Source organism: Etheostoma cragini, chromosome 8 (genome assembly GCF_013103735.1).
Source record: "Etheostoma cragini isolate CJK2018 chromosome 8, CSU_Ecrag_1.0, whole genome shotgun sequence".
NCBI classification, from domain to species: domain Eukaryota; kingdom Metazoa; phylum Chordata; class Actinopteri; order Perciformes; family Percidae; genus Etheostoma; species Etheostoma cragini.
Window position 1 is genome coordinate 29,531,535 of NC_048414.1, and position 10,577 is coordinate 29,542,111.

At 42.2% G+C, this 10,577-nt stretch overlaps 1 protein-coding gene across 1 annotated transcript in view; it reads right to left on the reverse strand.

Annotated features, from left to right (window-relative positions):
• gan (gigaxonin) overlaps positions 1–10,577 on the reverse strand; it is a 322,832-nt gene that overhangs the window by 282,579 nt on the left and 29,676 nt on the right. The window contains exon 14 of the transcript XR_004657566.1: positions 7,047–7,049. The gene's annotated coding sequence lies outside the window, so the exon portion shown is untranslated. The remainder of the gene's footprint in view (positions 1–7,046; positions 7,050–10,577) is intronic.

Below are 10,577 nucleotides of genomic sequence, written 5' to 3' on the forward strand. Positions count from 1 at the left end.
GGCCTTTTGAAATAATAGTGTCTTTAGGCCCTTTTTAAAAATCTCCACCGTTTGTGGGACCCTCAGGGGCTCTGGGAGCGCGTTCCAGAGCCGAGGGGCGACTGCCTGGAAAGCCCTGTCTCCCATCGTAGACAGTTTAGTCCTAGGTTGGAGCAGGCGATAGGTGGAGATGGAGGAGCGGAGGTTTCGTGAGGCGGTGTGTGGGGTGAGGAGTTCACTGAGGTAGGTAGGGGCAGTTCCATGAATGCACTGGTGGGTAAGTAGACAGATTTTGTATTGAATTCTTTGTTTAATGGGCAGCCAGTGGAGGGATTTCAGGACCGGGGTGATGTGATCATATTTGCGCCTCCTCGTCAGGACCCGGGCAGCGCAATTCTGAATATGCTGGAGCTTTTGCAGGCTCCTGCCAGGGATCCCGACGAGGAGGGCATTACAGTAGTCCAACCTGGAGGAGACAAAGGCATGGATCAGCTTCTCAGCGTCTGGTTGGGAGAGGGAGGGACGGAGTTTGGAAATGTTTTTGAGGTGAAGGAAGGAGACCTTACAAAGGTGGCGGATGTGGTTGTCAAATGTAAGATTTGAGTCTAGTCTGACTCCAAGGTTTGTAACAGAGGTAGACAGGGCGATGTGATGACCAAAAATGGATATACTGCTGAGGGAGGAGGACTGGGTTTGGTGTGGGGTACCGATCAGGATGGCTTCGGTTTTGCTGCTATTTAATTGAAGGAAATTGTCAGACATCCATGCCCTTATCTCCTTCAGGCAAACCTGAAAGGCAGACGGCAAAACTGAGGGGGGTGTGGAGTCCATTTTTATGTATAGTTGAGTATCGTCTGCGTAACAGTGGAATGAAACTTTGTGTTTATGGATGATGTGGCCGAGGGGGAGTAAGTAGATGGTGAAAAGGGTTGGAGCGAGGACGGATCCTTGTGGCACTCCACAGCTGACTGTGTGGGGTGATGATTTGGACTGTCCTAGAGCCACATGCTCCGTCCTGCCTGTGAGGTAGGACTGGAACCAACTTAGTGTAGTCCCAGAAAGTCCTACCACAGACTGGAGACGGTGGAGCAAGATGTTGTGGTCCACGGTGTCAAAAGCGGCCGACAAGTCCAGTAGGAGGAGGAGAGATGGTGAGCCCTGGTCAGCAGTCATATGTAGGTCATTCATGACGCGTACCAGGGCTGTCTCAGTGCTGTGTGCTGCTCGAAAACCGGACTGAACTTTTTCATATATGTTATGGATATGAAGGTGATTGTGGAGTTGGGCTACCACAACTTTTTCCAGGATTTTAGACAAAAACGGCAGGTTTGAAATTGGTCTGTAGTGGGCCAGGATGTCAGGGTCGAGTGACGGCTTTTTCAGATGGGGGCGGATGACTGCAGTTTTGAGAGCTGGAGGAACCTGACCGGATTCGAGCGACTGATTGAGGATTTCTGTGATCAGTGGACTGATGGCTGTAATATTGGTTGGTATGGTTTCAATGGTGCAGCGCTAACCCCTAACCCTTAACCCTAAGCTACCAGCTAAAGCTAGCACACAAAACACTTTTTACACATTGTTAAGCAACCAAAATGTTCCCTAACCCTAACCCAACCACTTAGTTCTTAACCATGATTTTCTAACCCTAACCCAATCCTTAACCTTACCCTAACCTTAACCTTACCCTTACGTGCCTAAACCCAACCACTTAGATCAATATAGAAATAATGATTTCCTGCAACCTAGAGGAAAGACAAGTGCTCTAAATCACATAAATTAAGACTTACAGAAATGTACAACCCAGATGGCGGAAAATAATAACACAGGAAAGATGAATACCTGGCGACGTTGTCAGCTCGGCTGCGACGAAGAGCTCGTCTCTACTTCTTCGCTTTATTCAGTCTGCCCTGTAATACATATCGAAAAAGAGCCCATGTTCTAGAAGGGAAAATAACAAAGATGATGATAATCTGAGACGCTGTCAGCTTGGCTGCGGCGAAGAGGATCTCTGCTTCTCCGATTATTCAAATCATCTTAAAATACTTCAAATAACACTGTTAACTTGGCTGCAGCGAAGAGTTTTTCTGTTCCACTCTAGAAATCCTCTGAAAAGATAGTAAAGCAACAAGAACACGATATGAAAATGATGATGATGATAATACCAAAAAAAAAAACCTAGGCAAATGAGAAGGAGAGCTCACACTCCCAGACAGAAGAAAAGGACTCGTCAGGCCGAGATATTAAAGTAACTTCCTAAGTGTTTTGCATTGGTCCGCTTGTGCACGTCATTTCATTCATGCAGCCTGATAAGGCTCATTTTGTGTTTTAACAGTTCAGCCTTAGTTTGACTGGAAGACTCGCTCACATTTACATTCCTTCTTCACATTTTAAATGAACACAAAAAGAGCAGATAAATGCGTTTGTTGTTGCATAAGATACAACTTGTCATGTCAGCTTAAGAGTGTGGCTTACAAAAAGAAAGAGAAACTTTAACGAGGGGCTTTTTTTCTTAAATATAGTCGGATTTGGCCAGCCTGACATTTAAAGAGTGGCTTCTCAAAGTTAGGCTGCAGTTTCACATATCATTGTGGTCTGACGAGGCCACAGATGAATGGGCTGAAGACGTCATTTCAGGACAACGCATCACCGGCAGTCCTTTCTCAACATGAGCCCTTTTTCACAGCTGGTCAAAAATACTTTTCAATTTCAAAACTGAAAAAGCACATGGAAGCTATGTAGCAACTGTAACTTTATTAATAATAGGCTTTTCTATACTGTATATTATTATAAGTTTATATATATATATATATATATAAATATATATATATATATATAATTTTTACAGTACGTAACTGGATTAAACAGCTACCGGACATTAAACTAGCTCTACGGTCACTACTTCTCTCTCTGTTTTGGTGTTTAACAGCAATCTACTAAAAGCTTAACCCTAACCTTGACCCTAACCTTAACCTTAACCCCAACCCTGCAACCACTTTCCTCTTTTCACTGTACATGCTGCCACTGGGTTCCATTTTTCAGAAACATAACATCTCTTATAATTGTTTTGCTGATGATGTCCAAATCTACTTGCCAATGAAATCTATAACCAAAGACTATGTGCAACCATTGTTTGACTGTTTAAAGGAGGTAAAAACCTGGATGTAGTTAAACTTCCTCACTCTAAACGAAACGAAAACTGAAATCATCACGTTTGGACGTTCGGATGCTCTGGGTGACCCTTTTGGCAGTTTGGGCCCTTCAGCCTCCCAAAATCGATCCACTAGTAAAAATCTTGGTGTTATTTTTGATACCTCCTTTACTTTTAGCAAACAAATCAGTACAGTTGTCAAAACCAGTTTCTTCCAGTTAAGACTTATAGCTAAAATAAAGGCCTATCTTCCTTCAAAAGACCTTGAAAAAGTCATTCATGCTTTTATCACGGCTCGGCTGGATTAGTGTAATTCTTTATATACGGGTCTACACCAGAAACCTTTAAACCGGCTCCAGCTAGTCCAAAACGCAGCTGCTCGCCTTTTAACTAAAACAAAAAAACGTGAACACATAACGCCGGTCCTGGCCTCCCTCCACTGGCTACCTGTCCGTTACAGGATAGATTTTAAGATGTCATTGCTTGTTTTTAAGGCATTAAATGGTTAGCGCCATCTTACCTGGCTGATCTTTAATGCCACCATTCTCCAATCAGAACGCTGAGGTCGTCAAATCAGCTTCTATTGGACGTCCCTAGATCAAGGCTAAAAAATAAGGGCGATAGATCCTTTGCAGTGGGCGCCCCCCCCCCTATGGAACAACCTCCCCATGCATATTAAAGCTGCACAGACTCTACAAACGTTTAAATCACTGCTTAAGACGCACCTGTTTGCTGCAGCTTTAACCCTCGTTAACCTGTATTATGAAGTTTTAAAGTGTTGTTGTTTGTTTCCCCCATGACGTATTTTGGCTGGAGTGTTTTTTACTCTTGTTATTTATGTATTTGACATTGACCCTGTTCAGCACTTTGGTCAACTGCTGTTGTTTTTAAATGTGCTATAGAAATAAAATTGACATTGACATTGACTTCACAAAGTTAGCGTTGAGCCCTTAGTTCCATCCCACCACTGCCTCCCATTCCAGTACTGTGGGTCTCCCATTGGTCCGTTATGTAGAGCTGAACCTTTGAACTGCGAACAGGTTCACTGCTAATGACTAATAGCGAAGCCACCACCAAAGGTAATGACAGACTGTTTTTAAAAAGGCAGTTAATGAGAGGAGACCAGTGTGGACTTTATGTGTTTGTTTTAAAGTGTGACACATCCGATGAACTGTTGGTTCACAGAAGCTAGTTCTGGTTCCCACACGACGCCACAGGCTAAATATCATTCAACCTCTTCTCGGCTCTCTTTCATCCCATCGCCCTCTCATTACTAACTCAACTCTTCTTCCACCGTCTCTATTGCATTTTCCTGTATCCACATATCACACATAATGTTCCTGCCTTTGACAACAGCTTGTTGGATTAAAGTGAACTATTATTTTACAACGTGGACCCTATTTATCTATGTGTTTGTGTCTATCAGTCTTTAGCACTGGTCCAGTATTAAGCGAGACCAGTGCAGTCTGCAGCGGAGAAACCAGCTACAATGGAAATGAATAGGACAATTGTCCAGCTTGTGTTTACTTTCATAAAAGTGCTCGTTTTGCCGCTGCCAGACTCCGATTATTATTCTGGGTGTCTGACAACATCATGGAAAGGGTTTGTCAGGAGAAGGACCTTTTTGTTAAAGAGTAAGATCCTGTTATAACATTAAAACAGCCACATAATTGCATTCGCTAAACCCACCAGACTCCATGTAAATAATTGCATTTTAAATTCTAATTCATCAGTCTTTTAGCATGGTAAAATACACTATATTCAAAGTCAATAGAACAAAAAAACAACGAGGAAAAGCCGTTGGGGTCGTCTTTTCACTTTTCAAACAATTACAACTCTAGTTTTGGTTGAAATAAAGTGAGTAACATGTGAAAATATGTCGGCTCTATACATGTTAAATATATATATATTTTAAATGGGGTCGAGTGAGTGTAGCACTAGCGACTTCAGTGCTGCTTCTGGTTTAACGGACAGGTCTCAAAGAGGTTCTAAAGGTCCTTTCCATAATGTTGTCGGACACTTAGAACAACAATCGGAGTCTGTCAGCTAAAGCTAGCTTAGCTTAGCTAAAGACTGGAAGCAGAGGGAAAACAGTTAGCCTGGCCCTGTCCAAAAAGTACCAAACAGTCGTCCTCTTAGCACCTGGTTTGTTTCATCCGTACAAAAAGCAAAGTGAAAAGGGCTGTGGTTTTACGGGGAGTTTTGGGCCGGACTGGTTCCAGTGACTTCCTTTTTCAGCCAAGAAATAGTTAAACTCAATACAAAACCCCAGCTTGTCTTTTTTTTAACAGATTAAACAAACACGATGTAATGGGTTTATTGGTGAGATTCTAAGTTGTATCTGCATAAAGATGTGCCGATATAAAAGGAACATGTCATTTGTGCCACTGGATGTTGTCTTGCTGCCATACGATGAAACAGAAATCACCAAGTCATGAAACTAGTAGGCATAGTGCTACCAAGTTTCACAGCACTCAGCTATTGAAGGGTGTGTGTGTGTGTGTGTGTGTGTCTGTGTGTCTTAACATGGCTTTTTTCATCATTGTTAGAAACCAGCCACGGTTTCCCTGAAAGACATGACTAACTCAGTAGAGGACGACCGCTGCAGGGCTGCAGGTTTTGGTCCCTGCCAAGAGCTTACTCCTTGCATACTCTCGTTTGGTTTCTCTGTTATCCTTTACGTTATCCATCACTGGCAGACACACAGAACAAGGTAATTCAATTCCAATCTATTCTAAATATCACAAATCAATATGGCAGAGAGTGTTCCTAACTATAGTTCAAATCTTTACCAGATAGCTGCATTGTTCAAACAAAACTGGGAGGATCCAGTATTTGAATATGAACATGTACTGCAGCCAGTCCTGGAGGCCTGCCCAAAGCCTTTCAAAGCCTGATGGGCGTGTGTACTGTATATACAGTATGTGTGGAAGTTCATCGGTTGTATTCACTGCATGACATTTCTCTTCCCTTTATTTTGCATCAAACCAACACCCCCACCGATGTCTGACAGCCTAGTTCTGCTGTGCTGCTTCTGCTTTGCTGAACAGCGTGACGTGCTGTGTATCAGCTAATCTGGATTAATGCAGTTTCATAGAGTAAACACTAGTTTCATTTTAAAGCACAACCTACATTTTAGGATTGGGCAATGCCGTTCATGAGAGCATGTTTCCCCTGCCTTTGTGCAGCCTGTAACCAATCAGATTGTTCTATTTAGGCCTAGTTTAGATGGGCGATGGTGCGGCTTGTGTCATGGGGGTGCGCCGACAGTGTTGTTGTCATTAAGGATGCATTATTACTCAGAATTCTAAGGAAACTATGCCCTATAGTTTTAAAGCGAGACTTACACAAATTCTTCCAGTTTCTGACCAATGAGAGAATAGTTTGCTCTTGCACTGCATCTGTTTACAGCTTTGAGACCGCTTTGGACCGATTTGGAACGTTGCTGTGTAAACACAAACCAACCAAGGCACAAATGTAAATGTGCTGTATTTATATAGCAATGTAACAATTCCTTACCATTCATTAATTTCACTTTAGCCCCTGAATGGGAACAAAGCAACCGAGCAAAATGGGTTATTCAGCCATTTAGCTCGCTTTACGGTCAACTTGTTATCTCTGAGCTTTTATCTCTGTCATCGTTACGTGTTCAGCAAACATTACAGCCTCACTTTAATTCACATTATTTGTTGGGTTTTGTCACTGTCCTGGCACATGACAAAGTCATTGATGTTGTGCTGCTCTTTAACTTAAATACAGAATAGCTTATAGTTTTGCAGCATGATCAGTATGTGTGATGGGAGCTCCATTTAGTTTAAAGCGCCTTCATGCAGTTGAGTAGTGCTTAACAAATAAAAAAAGTTGTTGTTGCCCTACATTGTAAGGTTGAAACTTTCTCACATCCCACACACACACACACCGCCTCCAATTAGACTCACAAGGTAAGACCAGTAAGCTCAACAAATACATGAATAATAACTTTTCCTTTTGTTTCAGGTCATACTGCCAAATAAAAAACTAAAATGTTTAATTTAAAATATTTGATTATTCTTTGCAAACTAAACTCTCAACATATGGACAACACCACCACTGTTTAAATGGATTACTGCTGTGTTGTGACACAGTGGTCCGGCGCTGCAGCCGTGACACCGAGCCTCCCGGAGCTTTCTAACGGGCTCGGGCCTCGCACCGTGCTGCGTAGAACGAGCCCTCGTTCACAGCCACATCCCTCTCATCTCGGCCTGCAGTGAGCCATTCGCAACACAGGAAGTGCACACACACACACACACACACACACACACACACACACACACACCAACTGCATTTGCGCAATGTAATTTTTTACAAGTCTTAAAATAAAACAAACTAATTCAGCAGAATTCACTTCTTTTTTTCAAATGCATTGGTCAAAACGAAAGCGATGTCGAAACTCTTCACTCAGTCAGTGAAACACAAGTCTGCGTGGACCAAACTGGGAATCAGTTTCCCCCGCGTAACAAAACATCAAATCCCCCTTTCAGTACACCCAGCCATGCCAAACCCTTATTTCTGAACGTCAACATATAATGGAAAATAATCTCAGAATGAAATAGCGCAACGTGTTGTCATCATAAAACACAGCGCTTCCGAGCCGGGGAGCGGAGTTCACTTAGAAAACCAAATCCTTTCACCCAGGAAACACTCGTTGGGGTTTAAATCCAAACACCGGAACTCATGGAGTCGGTTTGGAGCTGAAACATGACTGTCAGAGCCCTGAAAGATATGGAAAACAAAGGATATGGAAGCCGATGTCCTAATCCTTCTTTTTACATAAACTTTAGTAAAGTTAATAACAGGAAACGGTGTTATTCTTATTAAATAATGAAATACTGATTGTGATCAGCTCTGTGCGGTGCTGGCCTGGTACCTTATAACACTTTTTAAATATTATGCTTTTAAATATTATCAAAGACTTGGATATCAATAACTCTCTGGATTTGCACAAACATCGCAACACTGACCTTTTCAAGAAGCCGGTTAAAGGACAGAAAGAGGAACGCTGAGTTGGCACAGTCCAACAAGTCACAAGTGAAAAACCTTTGAAAAAATCAGATTTTGCGCCGATGCATGTAAACAGGAATATTAGTGGAATATTCATTTTCATTAGCCATGTACCAACCATATCTGAAAATTGTCTTCTTTGGAATAAGGGCAAAACCCTTAACATGATGTGCATGTAAATGTATGCGTGAGACACAGGTATGACGTGTTTGAGGAGAGATCAACTGTTGAGCCAGGATGCATGTTGGTAAAGCAGACAGTATGAAGAGTTTCGAAAAAGTGGTTTAAGTGTTGCCTGATGCTTGTTAGCAATTGAAAACTGTGTGTTGTAAAAATGAACATTACTTTAACTGAGACAGGATTCATGAGGTGTTTGTTACTGAAACTAATGAAACCCTCTTGGCAGCCACGCTCACTTTCACAAAGCTTTTTTCTCACAATCATCTCAATTATTTGCTGTGCGTGGGGCTGCTGTTGGAAACACAGTCAACGCTCTTTGCCTCCTTGTTGGAAGCAGTTTCTCTGTAAGAGAGCTGAGCAAATTTCTCAGCATTGTTCTTCTGCCCACGTAACCGCTCCACAGAGCACAACAACTCCACTCAGGAAATGCACATTCATGCTTCACCCTGAATAAAACCCTCTTCCTCATATTTCAGCCTTTACAAAGCAAAGAATATGCGACATTGTCGACAAGCCAACTCGCAGACACATGATCGCTGTATGGGTGTCACCATACCCGACAAACACACAGTCAACACAATTTCTGGATAATTCACCCACATGACTTGATTTAAAACAAAAGAACGAGCATTGGCATTGTCATTTCTACCACAGCGGATACAGATTCAGTTCCCTGCCATAAATACCAAGCCCACTGTGGTTCACTTAAGGACAGCTTAAGATAAATGACACCATTTTGACTAATGTTCCTACTCTCTGCTATGCTTATCAAATGTGTAGTGCTTAAGGCATTCAACAATGACTTTAAAGCAACAAAGTGCATCTTTAGCTTAAAAAACAACATTTCCACTAGTCTCTGGGGGTTGTACAGGATAATTTATGACAGCCAGTGACATTTGGCATTTGGCTCTTTGAAGCAAGCACAATGCAACACCTCCTATAAGCATGTGAGATCCTTTGGAAAGATGCTGCTTGAAAATGACTAGTAGCCGTAGCCAACAAGAAGGACTCCTCTTATACATGGTAGTTGAGAAACAAATCTTAGCTAGCTAGGTCTAAGAACAAGCTCTCCCCACAAATAGTAGAGAGTGCATTAGCTTAGTCAATGTTCTCATTAAGATCTGATAATGGCTCTCTAAAGAACCATACTTTGGTACCAAAATTCTGAAAACGTGACATTACTCATATTTCTACGATACTGTAGGTACCGAGGTACGCGATCCTTCCAGACCTGACAATCCTTGTTCTTCTTCAAGCCTGAAGAAGAACAAGCAGAAAAACGCTGAGAAACAATAGCAGCTCATCTCTGTACACGCTGATCACTGACGGCTTCACCGCACATCTACGTCAGCGGCGGTGTGGGGAGGCCACGGCCAGAGAAGCGGGCTGTGGGGTCCAGAAGACAAGCGTCTTCTCCAGATTACTTCTCCTTGCCCCTTCCGCTCACACCAAAAAATAATAATTTTGGAACTAAAAAAAACTGACAGAGACAGACTTCACATAACCACTGCAGGTGACCAAACGGGTAGTAACAATAAGTCATGTTTTATCAAAAAGTCCAGCACACTTCTAAAACTACTTTTTACCCTTTGTTTTTTATACCAGTTGTTTAAAAAAAAAAGTACTGTCATGAAATACTTTCCATAGCTGAATTTCTGCTGAATAAAAATACTGCTAACTTTTGTTAACTGTGAATTGACAACAATATCTGAGCATGCCAAAATCATCCATGTGACTTATGAGCCTTGCGGCTGCAGACTGGCCAAAGTTTCCCACTGCAGCCACCATCAAGAACGAATCCCTGATATTAGGCTCACAGCACTTAAAACCTCATCTAGCAACGGGATCAAAGAAATACATAAAGCAACAGCAAGTGCTTATTTCATATTAATTGGAACTGTGAATTCTTACAAATAAACACAACAGACCAACACATGCTGCACTACCTGCCAAAATCCTGTTTGCTGATCTGTTGCCACTCCTGTTAATCTAAGTAAGTCTAATTTGGCCTTTACAGTGGGACGTTTCTTACAAAAGTTATTTATACACACTATATACACTCACCGGCCACTTTATTAGGTACACCTGTCCAACTGCTCCTAACACTTAATTTCTAAGCAGCCAATCACATGGCGGCAACTCATTGCCGCCATGCATTTAGGCATGTAGACATGGTCAAGAGAATCTCCTGCAGTTCAAACCGAGCATCAGTAGGGGGAAGAAAGGTGAT